The sequence below is a fragment of the Chiloscyllium plagiosum genome, chromosome 27 (assembly GCF_004010195.1).
Source record: "Chiloscyllium plagiosum isolate BGI_BamShark_2017 chromosome 27, ASM401019v2, whole genome shotgun sequence".
NCBI lineage: Eukaryota > Metazoa > Chordata > Chondrichthyes > Orectolobiformes > Hemiscylliidae > Chiloscyllium > Chiloscyllium plagiosum.
Genome location: NC_057736.1, coordinates 12,240,847 through 12,262,158, shown reverse-complemented (window position 1 = coordinate 12,262,158; position 21,312 = coordinate 12,240,847). Strand labels below are relative to the sequence as shown.

Below are 21,312 nucleotides of genomic sequence, written 5' to 3'. Positions count from 1 at the left end.
CTTGGGGTCATAATATTCCTTAACTAAATCCATCAACTCTTGAAAGGTTTTAGTATCTGATGCCTTAGGGAATGTTAGGCTCCTAATAACCAAAAAAGCTACAGGTCCACAAGCCATCAGGACTCATTTACTCACTGCTTTTCATCTGCCCAATGCCATTTGCCCAGAAAAAAAACACATTCTTTTCCTATACTGGGTCCAGTCTTCGATGGCAGATTGCACAAGTCAAGCTTCCCAAATACCAGCATGATGCCAGAACTGCTTACCCCAACTCAAAGACAACTGTTATTAGCGAATTTCTTCAGGTGGGTGTTTCTCAATAACTCCACAGAGGCCGTTATGCCATCACCAGGTCTCCCTGTATTTACACGGGGAGAGTCCTTGACACTGACCCAGCTCCCTCAGAGCCACTTGTCAGACTGACAGTATGTCTGACACCTCTGTTTTTATGTCTCAGCCAGGGATCCTGCCCCTGCCTCCCCTCCCCCCACACACCCGGATGGACCAGGTTAACGGCCCCAATCAGGGAACTCATATTCTATGAGGTCCACCTTGGCTGACCATGTTATAATCAGTACAATAACTAAAGGTTGCCCCAATATTAAAGGTTGCCCCAGTCACCTCTTCCATTAATTTTCAGACAGGTATCAAACTGGAAAGACTGGGACTTTTGTCACTGGGGCATAGCAGACCAAGGGGTGACCTTATTGAGGTTTATAAAACATTGAGGGGCATATGCAAGGTGAATGACAATGGTCTTTTCCTAGGATTGGGGAGTTCAAAACTAGTGGCATATTTTTAAGGTGAGGGGGAACGATTTGAAAAGGACATTTGGGGTAATTTTTTTTATACAGAAAGCGGTTAGTGTGTGGAGTGAATTGCCAGAGAAAGTGGTGGATTCGGGTACATTTATAACATTTAAAAGAGGAGAAAGTGAGGTCTGCAGATGCTGGAGATCAGAGCCTGAAGAAGGGCTTATGCCCAAAACGTCGATTCTCCTGTTCCCTGGATGCTGCCTGACCTGCTGCGCTTTTCCAGCAACACATTTTCAGCTCTAACATTTAAAAGACACTTGGATAAGTTCATAATAGGAAAGGTTTGGAGGGATTTGTGCCAAGTACAGGCAGGTGGAACTACAGAGTGTAATTTAGTTTAGGAACATGGTTGGTGTTCAGTTGGACTGAAGGGTCTGTTTCAGCGCTGTATGACTCTATGATTCCATGTCCCTGAATTCTTCATGTTTCTCAGTTTGATCTTCCTCACAGCCTTGCTGCTATCTGCCCCTTGCCCATTTAATCTCTCAGTCTTTGAGGGAGGTTAGGTCTCCTCACTAGGCTTACACTGGTTTGAAACCCACAGGAAATGATCTCGTTTTCGAACTGTCTGCTCCACGTTAGTACTTACTTTGAGCTCATTCAGGCAGATTACAGTGGTTAAATGGAGGTCGGATACAGGATGAGTCTGACCTGGATCTGTCACAATACACAAGGAATCTTTCTTCAGCTACGGATGAACAAACAACTACACAAACTGCATTCCAATTTCTGCGCTAATTGGGACTAATTACTGCGTATGTGCAGTACCAAGAAACTGAAGAATGAAGGTGACAGGTCAGCACCTTCAATCGACTGGCCTGTCCTCAATTTCCCACAGCAGCTTGTAGAAAAATACATTTACTCATCACATTGTCAAATGTAAACAGTGGCTGTTTAACTTCACCAAGTGAACAGTACAGAACTCACAACCTACTTTAGGCTTAATCTGGGAGGGTAGTGGCATCCAATTGGCAAGCAGATTATTGTTTTTTTCTTTCTTAGGTTATTACTACCCAGTGCAGCATTTGTTGCTCACCCCTGCTTACCCTTGAGGAGGTGGTGGTGAACCGTCTTCTCCAACCACTGCAATCCACCCATAGTACTGTTAAGGAGGGAGGTCCAGGGTTTGGCAACAGCAACACTGAAGGCACAGTGATGTTGTTCTGAGTCAGGATGGTGGTGCTTTTGTGCACTTGCTTACCTTGTCCTTTCAGAGGATATAGGCCACAGGTCTCTTGAAAGGTCCTGTTGAAGGGTATTCGGTGGGTTACTGCACTACACCTTGTAGAAGGTGGTGGGGGAGTATGTGAAAGGTGGTGTATGAAGTGTTCTGAATGTTGTTGAACCTCTTGAGTGTTGTTGGAGCTGGACCCATCCAAGCAAGTGGGCTGTATTTCATCATGATCCTGACTTGTGCCTTGGAGGCGGTGGATAGGCTTTGGAGAATCACGTGCAGGGTTACTCACAGTATTTCTAGCCTCTGGCCTGCTTTCATAGCAACAACATTTATATGGTTAGTCCAGTTTCGTTCCGAGTCAATGATAACCATCCAGGTTGCTGATAGTGGGGGATTCAGTGACAGTAACGCCATTGAATGACATGGGGAGATGGTCAGATTGTCTCTTGTTGAAGACTGTCATTACCTGTCGGTTGTGTGGCATTAACGTTTCTTGCCCTTTATCAGCACAAACATGAAGGGCTGAGGGGATTGATCTCCAACTGTTGTTCTACGTGTACCTCCAGTCAGCGGAGATTGTCCTCTCTGATTCCCATTGACTCCAGTTTGGTCAGAGCACCTTGATCCCTTACCCAGTCAAATGCTGCCTTGATGCCAAGGGCAGTCACTCTCACCCCACATCTTGAGTTCAGTCCAATTGCTCAAATTTCAAACAAGGCTGAAATGAGGTAAGGAGCTGAGTAAATGTTGCATCTTTGCACGATCAATGACCCCATCTATCACTTTACTGATGATTGAGAGTAAAATGACGGGTTGATAACTGGCCAGAATGAATTGACCCTGCCTTTTTGTGCACAGGATATACCTGGGCAAATTTCCACATTGCCAGTGCGATAGCTTTATGGTGGACTACCTGGTGGATGTTAAGATTTCCTGCTCAGAGAAACTGCTGGTGGGCAGCACAGTGGCTCAGTGGTTAGCACTGTTGCCTCAGTGTCAGGGACCCAGGTTCGATTCCAGCCTTGGATGACTGTCTGTGTGGAGTTTGCATATTCTCCCCGTGTCGGCATGAGTTTCCTCCGGGTGCTCCGGTTTCCTCCCACAATCCAAAGGTGTGTAGGTCAGGTGAATTGGCCATGCTAAATTGCCCATAGTGTTAGGTGCATTAGTAGGAGGGAAATGGATCTGGGTGGGTTACTCTTCGGAGGGTTGGTGTGGACTTGTTGGGCTGAAGGGACTGTTTCCACACTGTAGGGAATCTAATCTAATCAAATGTGCAAAAGAGCAAAGTCAGGCTGATGGATTGTCCTGCTGAAATCCAGGCACTCATGGTGGGAGGCTCTATATTACACTGCCTGGAATATTTTATTCTAGGTGACAAAAAGAAAGTGCTTAAGAAAGTTGGCCAGATTGGAAAGCTGAACATCTGATGAATAGTCATACTGGACTCAAAATGTTAACTCCGTTTCTCTCTCCCTAGATGCTGCCAGACCTGTCTGCTCCAGCACTTTCTGTTTCTCTGTTTCAGATCTCCAGTCTTCACGGTATTTTGTTATTGTTTCACTGTGTTTTGGAGAAACCAATCCGTACAAGTCTTTCAGAAATATATTTATGGATTTGTCAAAGCAAGCATTGAGTGAATTAGCTGTTTCTCACCTGAAGATGCTTCATGATATTATTTGAAAAGGAGAATATTATTGCATTCACTGCCCTGTCATCCCTCACTTTTATGAGCGTGAATGCACCAAAAATCTAATTTTGAAAGGAATCACACAAAACCCTGTTTATTTAAAGCTAGATTGGACAGAAAGGTTTTTCATATTTTTGTATTACCTCCATGAATCAAACATTCTTTGTTATGCCTCAGTACTGATTATAAATTTAAAAATTTTAAGTAAATTGAAGAAAAAGATAACAGCTGGAACTCTTAACTTTGATACTCACTTCCCATGCAGACCTTAACAAAATGTTATTTGCAGTTTGAAAGGATCCAAACTCTAAAATCAATGTGGATGGGTTTGGAGGTGTGGGGGTGTGTTTAGTTGAGCAATTTTCAAAGAACAAGGGACGGCGAACTTGTTTGAAACTTTTCCGAAGGAATATTTCTCTTTGAGAAGAAAATTGAAGAGTTAGAAAGTTAATTGGAATGTCTGTTCAAAGACATCAGTTCAGTGTTCATGTCTCTACATTGCCAATGGGTGGATTAAGGAGACTTTACATTCGCTGATTATATATGTACTTTTTAAAAAAAATCTTCACTGGATTGGAAGCCACAAATAGTTTTACAGATGAAGGATCCCTCAGATGTGTCGACATTAAACATCAGCTAAAGATGACTAACTGCTTCAACAATGATTGGACCAATGACTAATTAAATATTTAGGACTATGCAAAGTGCAGCTTGTTACAAGACCATAAGAGCAGAAGTTGGCCATTCGGCCCATTGGGTTTGCCCTGACACACAATGAGATCGCGGTTGACCTATGATCCTCAATTGCAGTTTCCACTCTTTTCCCCATAACCTTTGATTCCCTTACTGATTAAAAATCTGTCTGTCTCTACCTTGAACCAGCTTAATGAGTCAGCCTCAGCGGCTGTCTGCAGTGACAAATTCCTCAGATTAACTACTCTCGGAAAAAAGATTCCTCCTTATCTCTATCTTTATTGGCCCCTTAGCATTAATTGAATCTCTACCTTACGTTCCAACACCTGAATTGAAGGACATCAAAGCCAAAATGCAAGTAAAGTATGTTGGCAAATGTGGACATTTCTGGATAATGATGTGAATGGTGTAGTCGAAAGATTTGTTTTTGGGATGTCAGGAATTTTTATCCCTGGAGGTCAGTGTTTTCATCCTGAAGAACTAGGGGATTCCCCAAGGAATAGGGGAATAATTTATGGATTCCGTTAAGAGATCAGTTTCAATGATTAGATAACAATTTCATTTGTGTTGCTCCATCTGGTTAACAGACAGGCAGAAAGTTATTTAAATGGACATTATGTGGAGGTGCCGGCCTTGGACAGGGGTGAACAAAGTTTAAAAATCACACAACACCAGGTTACAGTCCAACAGGTTTATTTGGAAGGTCTAGCTTTTGGAGCGTTGATCCTACATGAGGTGATGAAGGAGCTGCATTCTGAAAGCTAGTGCTTCCAAATAAACCTGTTGGACTATAACCTGGTGTTGTGTGATTTTTTAACTGGTCATTGTTCAGTCAGCAAGTCCCATCCTATACTCTCGTCCTGGAATCAGGACCCATCTCAGTATCTCTCGTCAAACTTGTTCTTCTCCAAGGCCTTAAATCTGAGGATTGCTGATCTTCCTCAGCCCTTTCCTGCCTGAATTCAAATTTCAGCATCCACCATGAGTGGGATTTGAACCCTATCCCTGGACCACTAACCTGGAATTCTGAATTATTGGGTCATTACCAGGGCACCATCACCTCCCCATTCTTTCTGTTGCAATTGATAGGATTTTAAAATCCATACCTCGTGTCACAACTATTTGTTTTAACTAAAGTTACTCTGATCTTTTGCAATTCCAGTGCTGTCCTTGTCCTATTGCCTAAATTTTATCAACCCAAGTAAACATTGATTTCTAGTTTTGCCAAAAATCACATGCTGTACGATTATTCCTGAATATAGCCACACATTGTCTTAAAACAAAAGGATTTTCTCAAAAATTACAGAGGAAGCTGAAAACCACAAATCCTGCCTCTGAACATGGTATGTATCATGTTCAGACTGGCTGGAATGAGGTGGGTCACATTTCATGGAAATGCATTTTGTAGTTGCCCATGTAAATCAGCACTTCTCTCCACTCGAGTCTGAGTTTGGTGACTCAGCAGTGTGAGCCACAAGATGCGCAGACGACACCAGTCAGAGTAAGTCTGAACATTGAGGATCCATTTGGAAAGCCAGCTTATCATTTTGGAGGAGTAAGGTACTCCTTTGGCTATGGTCCTCTGACATTGCTGGGAGACGGAGGGTACCATTTCGACCTTTAAAAGTTGAAATGAATGTGTGCAACTATCAAGCTCATTGGAACTATGAACAGACCTGCCAAAAGCAACTGTCAAAAGCCTCAAAAACCATTATCAAAAGGAGCTGACCTCCCCTCTAAACTTAAAAAAGTATAGTGTTAAATGAAAAATTACTGCTTGCTATTTCACTCTGTTGACATAAGCCTGAGGCTTACCATTACTGGACTATTGCTGTATGACTGATTCTACAACCATCTATTATCACAGTCAGTTGCCTGGCAGTTCACAGATTGATTTTCAGCTGCATGTGGTTGTAGGTTCTCTGACATGGGACTATGAATTCCAGTGCTGGTTATTGGACGGGTGGAATGGCATAGGTTGGCATGGAGGGTGTGAAGAGTTATGGAGTAGACAAAGGGATATAAGTTGGCATGGAAGGTGTAAGGTGCTGTGGGATGGAAAGAGAGTAATTGTTTGGCATGGAGATTATAAAGTGTTATAAGGCAGGGTGGAGGGGCACAAGATGTCATGGGTGAGGGGACACGAAGAATTAGTGTTGGAAGGTTCTTTCATATTTCTTAAACACTTCGATGCAGTGCCAGAGCTTTGAGACAGCCTTCTGCCCAATAGCCTCGACACTCGGTAACTTGTTGACTGTTCCTGGAATCAAGATTAGAGTAGTGTTGGAAAAGCACAGCAGGTCCGGCAGCATCTGAGGTGCAGGAAGCAAAAGTCCTTCATCAAGAATGTTCAGGCTTTTGCCTGAAACGTTGATTTTCCTGCTCCTCAGATGCTGTCTGACCTGCTGTGCTTTCCCAGCTTGACTCTAATCTTCAGCATCTGAAGTACTCACTTTCGCCTGTTCCTGGAATCAACCAATCTGACTCCCAAAGGACAGGTGAAAGACTAATAAAATATCTTTTTTTCCCCTATTTATAGCTCAAATTAACCTTCAAACAGACACCATTATCTATTCCAGCCTCCCACTGGCAAATGAAAAGTGACTGGTGATTGGTTGATTAGTTTGAGGGGTGACCTTGTAGAGATCTATAAAATCATGAGGGGCAGGAATAGGCTAAACAGACAACGTCTTTTCCTTGATGTGGGGGAAGTCCAGAACTAGAGGGAATATGTTTAGGATGAGAGGGGAAAGGTATAAAAGAGACCTAAGGAGCATTCATGGAATGAGCTGCCAGAAGAAGTGGTGGAGGCTGGTACAATTACAACATTTAAAAGGCATCTGAATGCCTATATGAATAGGAAGGGTTTAGACGAATATGGACTAAGTGCTGGCAAATGGGACAAGATTAGGTTAGCATACCTGGTTGGCATGTATGAGTTGGACCAAATTCTGTTTCTGTGCTCTTCATCTCTATGACTCTATGGTCCATTGTACTCATTTTGCAAGATTCTTCATTGACGATCAAAAACAGAAATTGCTGAAAAAGCTTAGCAGGTCTGGATGCATCTGTGGAGAGAAATCAGAGCGAACGTTTCAGATCTGGTACCTCTTCCTCAAAACTCAACTTCATTGAGGATTTCATGCATATCAATCACTCTGCTCTGATTGGACAGTGCAGTCACATGATACTGATTTTGGCATATTACTCTTGCCAATCACAAACAAATGCTTGGCCAATCCAATCAATCCCTGCGGTATCGTAGCTAATTATGGGGCATTGCTCAATAGCTGTTGCTGCTTGGTTGGAGGGGATTTAATGAAAGTTTTCAAAATCATGAGGGGTCTAAACAGAGCAGATGGAAACAAACTGTTCCCATTGGTGGAAGGGTGAAGAACAGAAGACACTGAGTTGTGGTGACTGTCAGAAAAACAAATTCAACTCCAGGACTGCTTTATTGTTAACAACAAAAAAAAATCCTTCTGCATTCTCACAGCAGTAGCAGTTTTACCTTATTCCAGAAGGATTTACATTGTCTCTCCCCTGTGTCTCAAAAAAACAATTATCATATTCTGAGTTACTGCATCAAAGTGTGAAAATTGTCATTTCAGTAGTTTTCTGTTGGAGTGTCTCTTCCATGGTAACCAAATCTCACAGGCGTGCCTAGGAGCCACTTTTTAAAAACAAGACTATCTTGTAAAGACTAAGTTCATAGCTGAACATGGCAATAAAACAATATTGAAAATGGTGGAGCAAATTTCTGCAGATGCTGGAAGCTGTACTGAAAACAAGAAATGCTGGAGATCACAGCAGGTCAGACAGCATCCACAGAGAGAGAGAGCAATCTAACGTTTCAAGTCTGGATGACTCTTCAGCAGATCTGAAGTGAAGTGTAGAGGGGGCAGCATTTATATTATAGTTTAGGGGAGGGGTGCAGGTGTAGGGTGCTGGTGGAGAAAAGCTGCTGATAGTTCAGCTTAAGTGATCAAAATGTGATCAACTGTAAACCTGTAAAAGCAACTGTAAAAGCTGCTGATAGTTCAGCTTAAGTGATCAAAATGTGAGAATAGCAGAACAATGGTACAACATTATGTTGTCATTATCATGCTGTTGTCTGAGGGACTTTTTATTTGCAATGTTGGCTGTTGTCTTCCATGCATTGCACAGTGACTACACATCAGCAGTACTGTTTGTAAAGCATTTTGAGGTGTCTGCTGATTGTGAAAATTGCTACATAAATGTAAGTCTTTCCTTTTTTAAACCGAAACGCATTGTTATACAGAATTACTATGTGTCAGTTTTTTTACAATGATATCCTCAGCGGAGTCCCAATCCAAGTGCAATCTGCACAACTCACTCTAAACCTCACTTACTCAACAATCACCTCACGAAATAACAATGTTTTAATAGAAAGTTGTATTCGTCAAATGCACTCTTGTACCAAGAACTTGCTAAAAAAACAAACCCGACTGAAACTGATTAGGGCTGAAAAATATGTTGCTGGAAAAGCGCAGCAGGCCAGGCAGCATCCAAGGAGCAGGAGAATCGACGTTTCGGGCCCTGCTCCTTGGATACTGCCTGACCTGCTGCGCTTTTCCAGCAACACATTTTTCAGCTCTGATCTCCAGCATCTGCAGTCCTCACTTTCTCCTAGTTGAAATTGATTAGGGCCAGCTTTTAGACAATATCAGGCACATCCACTGGTTCCATTAAAGCAATCTTCTATCAGGTCATAAAGACTTTCCTATCTTTGCTTATAACCCTGACACATTTTTACCATCATTTAATTAGACTAAAAGGAAACACTAATATACTAAAAGCTTTTGCAATGACCCAATCAATCTACGTCAATACCAATGCCAGGAAGTTATGATTTTGTTTAAATAAATTAATCAGTTTTATTAGATCATACTTCACTGATTAATGATAACCACTTTGATGATCACAGGAACCCCATTCCATTTTACTGCTTAAATCAGCATAAACTCAGATATTCCAGACGTTCAGGGATCACTCTGAAAATTGCTGAATTCATCTCCTGTCCAGAATCAGGGGATTAGTAATGTTAAACCCTTACATCACAGCCTTACATCACAGTCATGATCACTTGCTGTTCGCTTTCCTTCCTTCAATTCAATGGTATGTACAAAGAGGTACCAGTGTTGGACTCAGGTGGCAAAGTTAAAAAATCACACAACACCAGGTTATAGTTCAACAGGCTTATTTGGAAGTTACCTGATGGACAAAACCTGGTCTAGTGTGATTTTTAACTATGTCCAAAGAGGTCTGCTTAAAAGGGGATTGATTTAGTTCAGGTGGCTGGACAGCTGGTTTGTGATGCAGACAGATACCAATTTGTGGGTTCAGTTCCTGTACCAGCTAAGATTACTATGACACCCTCTCCTACTCAACCTTTACCTGAGGTGTGGTGACCCTCAGGTTAAACCACCATCAGTCATCTCCAATGAGAGAGCAGTCCTATGGACGAGAAAAACTATGGCTGCCTTCCCTTAGATATGATCGATGGGACATATTGATGTCTAGAATTTGTTAATCAACCTTGTGCTGGGAATTGTGCCAATAAGGTGCAGGATTGGTCTGTACTCTGAACATCAATTGAGTTATGGACCAAGATCATAATAAAGTAATCAACAGCCATCTGCTTCTCGAGAATGGCTGAATGTTAAGGTTCATATATGAGCAACCCCATATTGCAGGGTCACTGCTTAAAAATAAAGGGGGTCACCCATTTATGACAGAGATGAAGTGAAACATTTTCCCTCTCAGAGGCTGATAAATCTTTCTAACTTTCTTTCTCCAAAGGCTTTGAAGCAAAGTATTTGAAGTTGGTAAAGCAGAGGTAATTAGATTATTGGGAAGCAAAAGGGAGAAAGGCTATTGACTGTTGATGTGTGGAAAATAAAAGGCATGTGAAGGGTTAAACATGAGGACTGGTGGAATGTTACAAGGATCTGTGGAATACTACATCAAACCGGTATAGAACAGTGGTTCTAATTATGTTAATTAGGTAGTATAATTAGGTTAGGTACCAACGCAGCATAATCTGGTTAATCAAAACACATGACATATAAGTAAATGTTAGCATGATGTAATAGGGTCAACCTAGGGCTGAAGACCATTGTGGCAGATGTAATAGTAAATATCTAATCATGATATAGTAAAGTAAGATTAAGTTTGAAGTAGGAAAAACCATAGTGGCAGAAGTAGAGAGATAACGTGAACTAACATCATTGGTTTGTTGCATAACTGCAGAAAGATAGCCCTGACTAACACAATTGAACACACTGATAAACTTGAAGAAAGCATGATAACTGAAAGGTATAAAAAATAACGGACCCCACAGTTTGGGGGAAATCATGAATTTGCTTGCTGGTTGTCACAGCTTTTGTTTGCAAATAAAAGATTCATCTTCTTGAAGAACTCTCTGCGTCGCCTGGTAATTCTCCATGACAATGGAAATGTGAAGATGAGGTTGTGAATGGAGCTTACTGGGGCTGAGTGGCCAGCTCCTTTGCTAATGTGTACATTTCTATGCGTATACCTGATTGTACATGTAGACTGTTCCAGGCGGTACACACTGAGACAGACCTGGGGAAATTCTGAACTTGAAGACTCTCTTTGGTCTGCCCAAATCCAGTGCAAGAGCTGCCCCTGACAGATTGACACATTCCAAAGCAACAAACTCAGGAAAAGGTTCCAGACTGGGGAGCTCCCACCATAGTTCACTGAGGGGCTGAAATCTGTCCAAAAGCCCTTCAGGCTCTGTGAATGGTTTGTAAGGAGTGAGACATCATAAGAATTTGATATACTGCACAAAACCAAATTTATCTGCATTGCACTGTATGTACAATCACAGTAGGATTATGGTGTGACACACTTTAATCATTGTTATGTATAAAGTTTATTTTATGGGAAATGAACAAATACCACAACTAGACTTGGTAGAAATATTACTCAAGATTCCTGCTCTTGAATTGTTCTGGAATACTTATGAGAATGAACATTTATGAATATCGGGCTTGTCTTTAATTATCCCAACCTCAGGTCAACAGTTCTGTGAACAATTATTCTCTATATTAACAGAAGATCAGTAACAGGAATGCAGAGTACTGGGCGAATGATAAGATTCTTGGTAGTGTAGATAAGCACAGAGATCTCGGTGTCCATGTACATAGATCCCTCAAAGTTGCCACCCAGGTTGATAGGGCTATTAAGAAGGCATACGGACGGTGTGTTAGCTTTCATTAGTAGAGGGATCGAGTTTCAGAACCATGAGGTCATGTTGCAGCTGTACAAAACTCTGGTGTGGCTGCATTTGGAGTATTGCGTACAATTTTTTTAGATTAGATTAGATTACTTACTGACAGTGTGGAAACAGGCCCTTGAGCCCAACAAGTCCACACCGACCCTCCGAAGAGCAACCCACCCAGATCCATTGCCCTACATTTACCCATTCAACTAACACTACAGGCAATTTAGCATGGCCAATTCATCTAACCTGCACATTTTTGAAGAAACCGGAGAACCCGGAGGAAACCCACGCAGACACTGGGAGAGTGTGCAAACTCCACACAGGCTGTTGCCTGAGGCGGGAATTGAACCAGGTGTCTGGCGCAATTCCTGCCTCAGGCAACAGAGGTTCTGGTCGCCAAATTACAGGAAGGATGTGGAAGCCTTGGAAAGGGTTCAGGGCAGATTTACTAGGATGTTGCCTGGTACGGAGGGAAGGTTTTACAAGGAAAGGCTGCCTGCGACAGTAGTAGACTCATCAACTTTACAGGCATTTAAATGGTCATTGGATAGGCATATGGATGAGAGTGGAATAGTGTTGGTTAGATGGCCTTCAGATTGGTTCCACAGGGCGACGCAACACCGAAGACCAAAGGGCCTGTACTGCGCTGTGATGTTCTATATTCTATGTTCTACCATCAAAATGATCAAATTTGCAATGATTGATAAAATAAAACTAAATTTCCTCAGTTTAGAAAGGGAGTTGAGGAAGGCCCCAACCACCGGAATATGAAGTAATAAATGTCATAAATAAAGTGCTGTCAGTAAATCACTTTACAGTTACTTAGATAGCTTAGACTAAAATTTAGTGAAACATTAATTTAAAGCAGACCATATGGAAATTATTCTTGATTCAAAGGGTGAGCAAAGTTTCAAATTACCAACCAAGCAAGGCAGTAAAACTGGAGACATGAGAACAGCTGACGATATAGTTCATCCCTAGGCAGAGTGACATAAATATGAGATAAATAGAAAATGTGGCCATTTCTTATATTCTACTAATTACTAGAATCCATATAGCAGCAGGCACAAGATCAGTTAATTTATCATTTTACAGCTTAGAGCTTCTGGTTAGTATCCTGGCAATGCCACACTCCCTGGTATAAGCAGCAGCTCAATGGGCAATGCTTTACCTCTGGGTCACGTGGTTACAGCTTCTGCAATCCCACTCCAGAAACTGAAGCACAGAATCTAGCCTAACCTTGGAGTGCTGTACTGTTGGAAGTGCTGTTTGTCAGTCAGGATGCAGAAGACAGTGAGGAAGTGACATAGTGGTGATTTCACTGTGCTTGTAATCCAGTGACCCAGAATAATGCTGTTCGGGCACAGGTTCAAATTTCAACATGGCGACTGGTGGCATTAAAATTCAGCCAAACAAGATCTGGAATCTTGCCAACTACCATTGATTGCCATTTAAAAAAAAACCCATGATATTCACCAATGCACGTTTAGGAAAAGGAACCTGCCATCATGCAGCTCTAGACCCACATGGTGGCTCAGCGGTTAGCACTGCTGCCTCACAGCACCAGGGTCCCAGGTTCGATTCTAGCCTCGGGCAACTGTCTGTGTGGAGTTTGCACATTCTCTCCATGTCAGCGTGGGTTTCCTCCGGGTGCTCCGGTTTCCTCCCACAATCCGAAGATGTGCAGGTCAGGTGAATTGACCATGCTAAATTGTCCACATAATGTCTTGGAGGATGAGACAGAGCCTGTTGCATCCAAATTTGCTGCTGATACCAAAAATAGGTGGGAGGGTATGTCATGAATCTGCAAGGAAATGTAAAAGGGTTGTGCAAGTGGGCAATGACTTGTTGGATGGAGTTTAGTGTTCGAAAGTATGGGATTATGCATTTTGGTAGAAAGAATCAGAAGGCAGACTGGTTTTAGATGGAGAGAAACTCCAAACATTGTATCACAGAGGGATCTGAGTTTTCTTTTGCATGAAACACAACATGTTAAGAGTGCTGTGAGTAAATGAAAAAGTCAGCTGAAATTTTGGCTTTTATTGCTGAGAGGACAGGGATTTAAAAATCAGGCAGTCTAGTTACAACTGTGTAAGACTATTGGTAAGGCCTCACCAGAAGTTCCATGGGTAGTTTTGGTCCTAGTACATAAAGGATATACTGGCACTGAAGGCTGTGCAGAAGAGATTCACTTGTCTATTATTGGGATGAAGTCGTTGACTTATCAAGAATGGCTAAATTGGTTCAGTTCATCCCAGCTACCTCACCCCCTACCCCCACCCCCTTATTTACCTCTAAGCCCCCTGCACTACCCCCCCCCCACTCCTGATGAAGGGCTTATGTCCAAAATGTCCACTCTCCTGCTCCTCAGATGCTGCCTGATCTGCTGTGCTTTTCCAGCACCACACTTTTCAACTCTGATCTCCAGCATCTTCAGTTCTTAGTTTCTCTCAGTGTTAATTCAGTCAAGATTAGAAAAAGGAGGGGTAATCTTATGGAAACATATAAGATTCTGAGGGGGCTTGAGAGAATCGATGTTGAGAAGATGTTTCCAATCGTGGGGCATTTCAAACCACAGTTGGCGGGTGGAGGTGGGGGAAGTGGAGTAATTGTAGAATAAGGGGACACTCATTTAACTCTAGGAAGTGAAGGGATATTTTCTTCCAGAGGGCAGTGAATGCCTGGAATTCTCTACCCTAGAGACGTGTGGAGGCTATATCACTGAAAGTATTTAAAGAAGAGGTTGATAGATTTTCCAATATTAAGGAGTTGAGGGCTATGAGGAGCTGGCATGTTGCCTGGAGCAGAAAAATCATGATCATATAGAATGGTGGTATAGGCTTGATGGGCTGAATATCCTACTGCTGACTCTTATGTTCCTAGGAGTTTCAAAGTTTCTAAACTGAAAGAAAGCATTTAATTGGCTATAAAAGGTTTTGGAATGTCCTAAAGATAGGGAAGGCACTTTGTATCTGCAAATCGTAATGGCTCAGCGGTTAGCACTGCTACCCCACAGGACCAGGGACCTGCTTTCAATTCCAGCCTCAGGTGACTGTCTGTGTGGAGTTTGCTCATTCTCCCTGTGTCTGTGTGGGTTTCCTCCAGGAAATCCTCCCACAATCCAAAGATGTGCAGGTTAGGTGGATTGACCATGCTAAATTGCACATTGTGTCCCAGAATGTGTAGGCTGGGTGGATTAGCCATGAGAAGTGCAGGGTACAGGGATTGGTCTGGGTGGGATGTTCTTCAGAGGGTCAGTGTGGACTCGATGGGCTGAATGACCTGCTTTCACACTGTAGGGATTTGACATGCAAGTACATCAAATATATCTCTGAGCCAAGAAAATAAAATTACCCAATTATACCAACAGTAAAAAGTTGAAAGTTTTAAAACTGACATTCTTAGTTTTTCATAGGTAAAGTCATCAGGGGCCATGCATCATAAACATGGAATAAGGTATTTACCGGAGAACCTGGTACTTTGTGATATTTACCAACACATGGTACAGGATGGTCCGATAATGAAGCAGTCTGTGTTCAAATACACCATGGCTCGGATAGCATTCCGGCTTCGGTTCATAAGGTACAACATCTGTCCCACAAATTCCAGGCAATGCCCATTTCCAACAAGAGAGCATGGAAGGTACACCAACAGCCATGATCTAATTATGTGGCAGGACAGGATTAAAGAGTTGGCTTCAGCTGTTTGCGTTCCTATGGTTACAATTTTGCACGCAACTAAATCTTAATTAGTGTGGCCTGAAAACTGTTGACACACTAAGAAAAGAATAATGCAACCAATGGATTAAATGAAAACAAAAGTGTTTGTGTATGAAGCAAATTATTTCCAGTAACTGTGTGAACTGGGACACCGTGAAGAATGTTGTTCACAAGTTTCAGAAGTCCATCTGACCTCTTTTGTAACTGCCAGCTCCAGATACCACCTCCTGACTTGATCTTGGATAAACATTGTTCTAGATGTCTTCAGATAATTATGGCTTGTCATACATCCCAGCTTCTCATGTCAAGCATTTCTCATACAGTCCAGCAGTTGGGTCCTGCATTCTGAAAGGCCTGAACAGCAACCAGGAACAACACTACATTTAAAAAGCCTCATTAGATTACTTAGTGTGGAAACAGGCCCTTCGGCCCAACAAGTCCACACCGACCCTCTGCAGAGAAACCCACCCCCCTATGTTTACCCATTCACCTAACACTGCAGACAATTTAGCATGGCCAATTCACCTAATCTGCACATTTTTGGATTGTGGGAGGATATCAGAGCACCTGGAGGAAACCCACACAGACACGGGGAGAATGTGCAAACTCCACACACACAGTTGCCTGAGGCAGGAATTGAACCCAGGTCTCTGGCACTGTGAGGCAGCAGTGCAAGCCACTGTGCCACTCTTATTAAAATCCTAGCCTTTTCCATCACAAGTGTACGGATTGAACATTTAATGTTAAATCCAGGAATTTTTTGTTTGCTTTTGGTTAATAAACAAACTCCCCTCTGAAAACCTGAATTGACCCAGGCTCCGATACAGTGCCGTCCAGATTCTCACAGCTCCCTGCATGTAGACATTTTCTCACATCGCGTCTGGTTCCTGTTCCTTCTGCTTACCCACTCTCTTCAGGCACAGTGATTTTGAACAGTTCAATCATCTCTCCTCTTATGCCTCTCTTCTCCAAGGACAACAATCCCAACTTTGAAGTTGTAAATGAACTCTGCATCCCTGAATTATTCTCATTATACTTTTCTGCACCCTCTCTAATGCCTTCACATTATTCATAAAGCGTAGTGCCCCGAACTACACCAGCTGAAGCCGAATCAGAGTTCTACATTGTTTTAATTGAATTCCTTGCTTTTGTAAGCACACCCTTATTGATAAAGTTTAAGTGAATTCCTTACTTTTGTAATCATGCCCCTACTGATAAAGCCCAGGATGCTGTATCCCTTAGCAACCACTCTCTCAACCTGGCCTACCACCTTCAATGTTTTATGCACATGTACCCAGGTCCCTCTATCCCTGCAACCTCTTCCCCCTACAAAGGACCACGAACCACATCAAAGTGCATTAAAGACATTATCCTTTGTTGTGATGAGGAAGAACCATCTTTCTCCCCCACTAATTTTGACATTACTTCATCAAACAGGCGGCTGTTCTCAATCCAACCTGGTTGCTTAATAGAACACCACGTTATGTAGGGTTTATTCTCAGACTGACAATTATGTCCCAAAGCAGTTTGACACTTTGAGGTTACTTGTCCTATGTTGCTAGGAAACATGCCTTCAGATGACAAGTCATATCTTAACAGCGAGTGATAAGTGAAATGAGGTCTACAAGAAGGCAAGTCTGAAGGCAGAATTACCATCTGCAGTTCAAATAACAGACTACAATATGTACACAAGATGTGCAGTAAAGTCCTGTTCTTCCTGTGTCTGCCTTTGCATATTTGTTCATCCCCACAATACTTATGGGATACCTTTTTTTGCAAATTGCAAATGTAAGCTTTGTTCATCTGCAACTTCAAGGGAAAACATAGTTTTAAATGTTGCTCTCTGGAGTGAAAGAGAGCCCACGCTTTCAGCCACATTCACCATTTGAGAATAGCACCGATGGTGATCTTCTCTGGGATGCACTCCCACAAATGGTGGGACTTTACATCTTTGGATTATTGTTCAGTCGAAAGGACCAGTGCCTTTTTTTGGTAGTTATTGCTGAAACACTTACTACTCTGTTGTAAGTGTTCCCATTCACCAGCTGACCCCAGATTCCTCCTGTAACTGAGACAGATATATTTGGTATTGCAGCCAATTTTTGATCATGTCCAGATGTGTAATGCTTCTGATTTCCAAAAGTGCATGCAAAGCAGATTCCAGAGCCTTCTGCCATCTTAATTTGCAGCAACGTGAAAGTAGATGTTGAGTTTTGACCATTTCATTTCCACAGTAAAACAAACAAATAGTAAGGTAACATTTTGACACAAAGCTGCGCTGGTTGCCTTGTTTTGACTGATGGGTAGGTGGGTATGGTTTGAAACAATGGACAAGACTACACGTACAATCCTTTGTCTGTGCTGGGTGGCTGAATATTAGCCTACTTCTGTGACAGCATAGACCTCAACATTCCTGAGCTAGGTGTGAATGTGGCCAGACAATTGTGGTTGTGATTGCCATCCAAATAATTCTAATTGTACAAAGTCTGTGCAAAAGGATCAGAGTCACCTGTGGCATGAGAACGGAGGCACATGTGAATCATTAGACATAGGAGATGGTATGGGCATTCAGCCCCTCTAACCTGTTCTGCCATTCAATACGACTGCAGCTGATCTGATTGTGAACTCAACTCCACTCTGCTGCCTGACTGCCCACAGCCTTGTGTCAATCAAAAATCTGTGGAACACAGCCTTGAATTTCTTCAATGGCACAGCCGCCACTGCTCAGTGAGAGAGAGAATTCCAAACCCTGACAACCCTCAGAGAAGAGACTTTGCCCAATCTCTGTCTTAAATGGTGAATCCCTTTCTTCACAACTGTGCTCCGTCACTCTCAAGAGGAAACGTTCCACTCTCAAACCTGCAGCCTGTCCAGCTCCTGGAGAATTGCATATGTTTCAACAAGGTCACCTCTCATTCTACTAAACTTAAGCTTTCCACATAAAGTCCCACATCGCTGGATTTAGCCTTGTGAACTGTCTCTGAACTGCTTTCAATGCACGTACATCCCTCCTTAATGTGAGCAAAAGTTGCACAAAGCCTCCAGGATTGTGCTTTCCAGTAGCTGATGATGGATTGGTTGCCGCATGCACAGGAATGGCAGCACGCACACTCACAGGTCATGGACAGATGCTAAACCCAAGGAGCAGGAGGGCACCTCTTTCACAGAAAGACAGCAGAAGGGAACAACAAAGTAACGTTTTGTTTTCTTCGAATCAAGCCCTCACTTCACAAAGTGGTGTAGCATGAGGCACAGTTATATCCATTGCAGTGCAAATCAAAGACTGAAGATTAACACAAATTAACAACATAGAAACAGGAGCCTGTCATTCAGCCCATCAAGCCTTAGTGCTGATCCAGCAAGCAAAGCTGACATGCTTTGAATGAATAAAAAAAATTAAATCATAGCTGATTTCTTAGCTCAGTGTTCCTTATTAGCACTGATTGTAATCATGATTTGGAGGTGCTGGTGTTGGGCTGGAAGCACTAGCTTTCAGAGCACTGCTCCTTCATCAGGACAACCATCTGATGAAGGAGTGGCGCTCCGAAAGCTAGTGCTTCCAAATAAACCTTTTGGACTATAACCTGGTGTTGTGCGATTTTTATCCTTAGCAGCACAATCTCCACTTCCCATGATGTTATGATCTTTCAGAAATTAACAATTCCTGTCTTCTACATTCCCAGGGTTGAACTTCGACAGCTCTCTGGGGTACAGAATTGCAAAGGTTCATCACTGTCTGAGGGAAGAAATTCCTCCTTGTCTCAATCTTTAATGATCTACCCCTTACCTTGAGATTATGTTCTCCAGTGTTGGGCTCATCAGTCATGGAAACAGCTGATCTACATCCATCCTGCCAGACCCTGCAAGAAGTTTGTTTAGTAATAGTGTATTGAATTTTTTTTTACGAATGTGAGTGGGATCCATATTTAACCCACATGTATCATATAGGCACAATGACTCACAATAACCTTCCACAAAAGCAAAAGATGTTTGTCATCAGTGATGGATTCTAATAATTCTACAGGTGTACATCCCTGTGGATTTCTGAACTAAATATGGTAAATGCAAAAACAAAAGTGTCATTTTAGATGTATAAATAATCATTATGATGTTTTAATGTATGTGGAACATTAGTCTCACATGTCACAAAATCAACCACAGCTTTAAAATAAGATATTCAATTGCGTACTGTTGTCTTAGAGTTTATCACCACCTTGTTTTACCTGTCCACTGGAAAACTACAAATTGCAATTTTTGGGTTTTATATAGGAACAGGAGTAGGTCATTTTGCTCCTCAAGACTATTTCATCTTGGCATTTATTACTATCAAACCAGTAGTGCCAGATGTAGCCAAGAGTACAAGGATGCGATTAAACCTGTGAAGAATCACTTACCAGGAAAATCCATTGAAATTTTTCTGCAGTATAAATGGACCAATTTTACCGTCAGGACAAAGAAATTCCAAGTGCCTGGAGCTTTTACAGAGTGCTCATTCAGTTCCTTCAAAATGCTTAAATGGCATGTTGTAATTTACAGCTCCTGTAAATGCAGAACAGGTTATTTATAGGCAGGGGTTTTAGTGCACAGTTAGAACTGCAACCATAGTTCACAATCGATGGCTTATTTTCTGTTCCTGTAAGCCACTGCTGGAACTATGACATTAAAATAGGGAATCAATCAATACACAAGAGATGCGCAAGCAGTCTAAAACACGGAGACTCAAATTGATGTAAGCTTACCTTTTGGCTTTTGTTTTTGGAGAATTGTGCACTGATCGCATGGGAGGCCATTAACACCAAGTGAAGGGAACTGACTGTTGTCTACACCCAATGTCACCCTCAAGTATAGTCAATGTGCCACAGGCTCAGGGGAGATCTTATAGAAGTTTATATAATCATGAGGGCCAAGGATAAGGTAAATAGTCAAGGTCTTTTCCCCAGGGTAGAGCTGTACAAATCGAGATGGCAGCAGGTTTAAGGCTAGAAGGGACAGATCTTTAAAAAGACGTAAGGGTAACTTTCACACAGAGGGTGGTGTGTGTATGGAATGAGCTGCCAAACGAAGTGCTAGATGCTGGTACAATTACAGCATTTAAAAGGCATGCAAAGGGTACATGAAGAGAAAAGGTTTTGAGGGAAATAGGCTAAGTGCTGGCAAATGGGACTAGATTAGGTTGGGATATCTGGTCAGCATGGATGAGTTGCATCGAAGGGTCTGTTTCCGTGCTGTGCAGCTCCATGACTCTATCATTTGGAACTAACTGTATATCTTCCTCTCTTTTCTGTAGCAATTTACCTCGGCTATTGTGAAGTGGAAACACGTGGAGAATAGATTTCCCAAACATTCGGTTTCCAGCCGGTTTCGTAACAGTTTCTACCCTACTGTTGTTAGAATACTGAATGGACTCACAAACTCTTTACATTCACCTGTACTTGTGTTTTTGTTTTTGCTGCTGTTTACCTATTATTTATTTATTTATTGGTTGGCTGATAGGAAACAAAGGGTAGTGATAAATGGCTCCATTTCAGAATGGCAGGCAGTGACCAGTGGGGTACTGCAGGGATCAGTGCTGGGACCTCGACTTTTTACAATCTCTATTAATGATATAGAAGATGGTATTAATAGTAACATTAGCAAATTTTCTGATGATACAAAGCTGGGTGGCAGGGTGAAATGTGAAGAGGATGTTAGGAGATTACAGGGTGACCTGGACAAGTAAGGTGAGTGGGCAGATGCATGGCAGGTGCAGTTTAATGTGGATAAATGTATGGTTATCCACTTTGGTGGCAAGAACAGGAAGGCAGATTACTACCTAAATGGAGTCAAGTTAGGTAAAGGGGCAGTACAAAGAGATCTGGGTGTTCTTGTACACCAGTCAATGAAGGTAAGCATGCAGGTACAGCAGGTAGTGAAGAAAGCTAATAGCATGCTGGCCTTCATAACAA

The 21,312-nt window shown here is 42.2% G+C and overlaps 1 long non-coding RNA gene across 3 annotated transcripts in view; it reads right to left on the bottom strand.

Annotated features, from left to right (window-relative positions):
- Positions 1 to 21,312, bottom strand: part of LOC122563546 — an 89,926-nt gene that overhangs the window by 18,395 nt on the left and 50,219 nt on the right. For all 3 annotated transcript variants that reach the window (XR_006315645.1, XR_006315644.1, XR_006315646.1), the window contains exons 2-4: positions 19,762 to 19,906; positions 19,155 to 19,227; positions 7,297 to 7,443 (exon numbers count right to left, since the gene is read on the bottom strand). This is a non-coding gene — a long non-coding RNA (uncharacterized LOC122563546). The remainder of the gene's footprint in view (positions 1 to 7,296; positions 7,444 to 19,154; positions 19,228 to 19,761; positions 19,907 to 21,312) is intronic.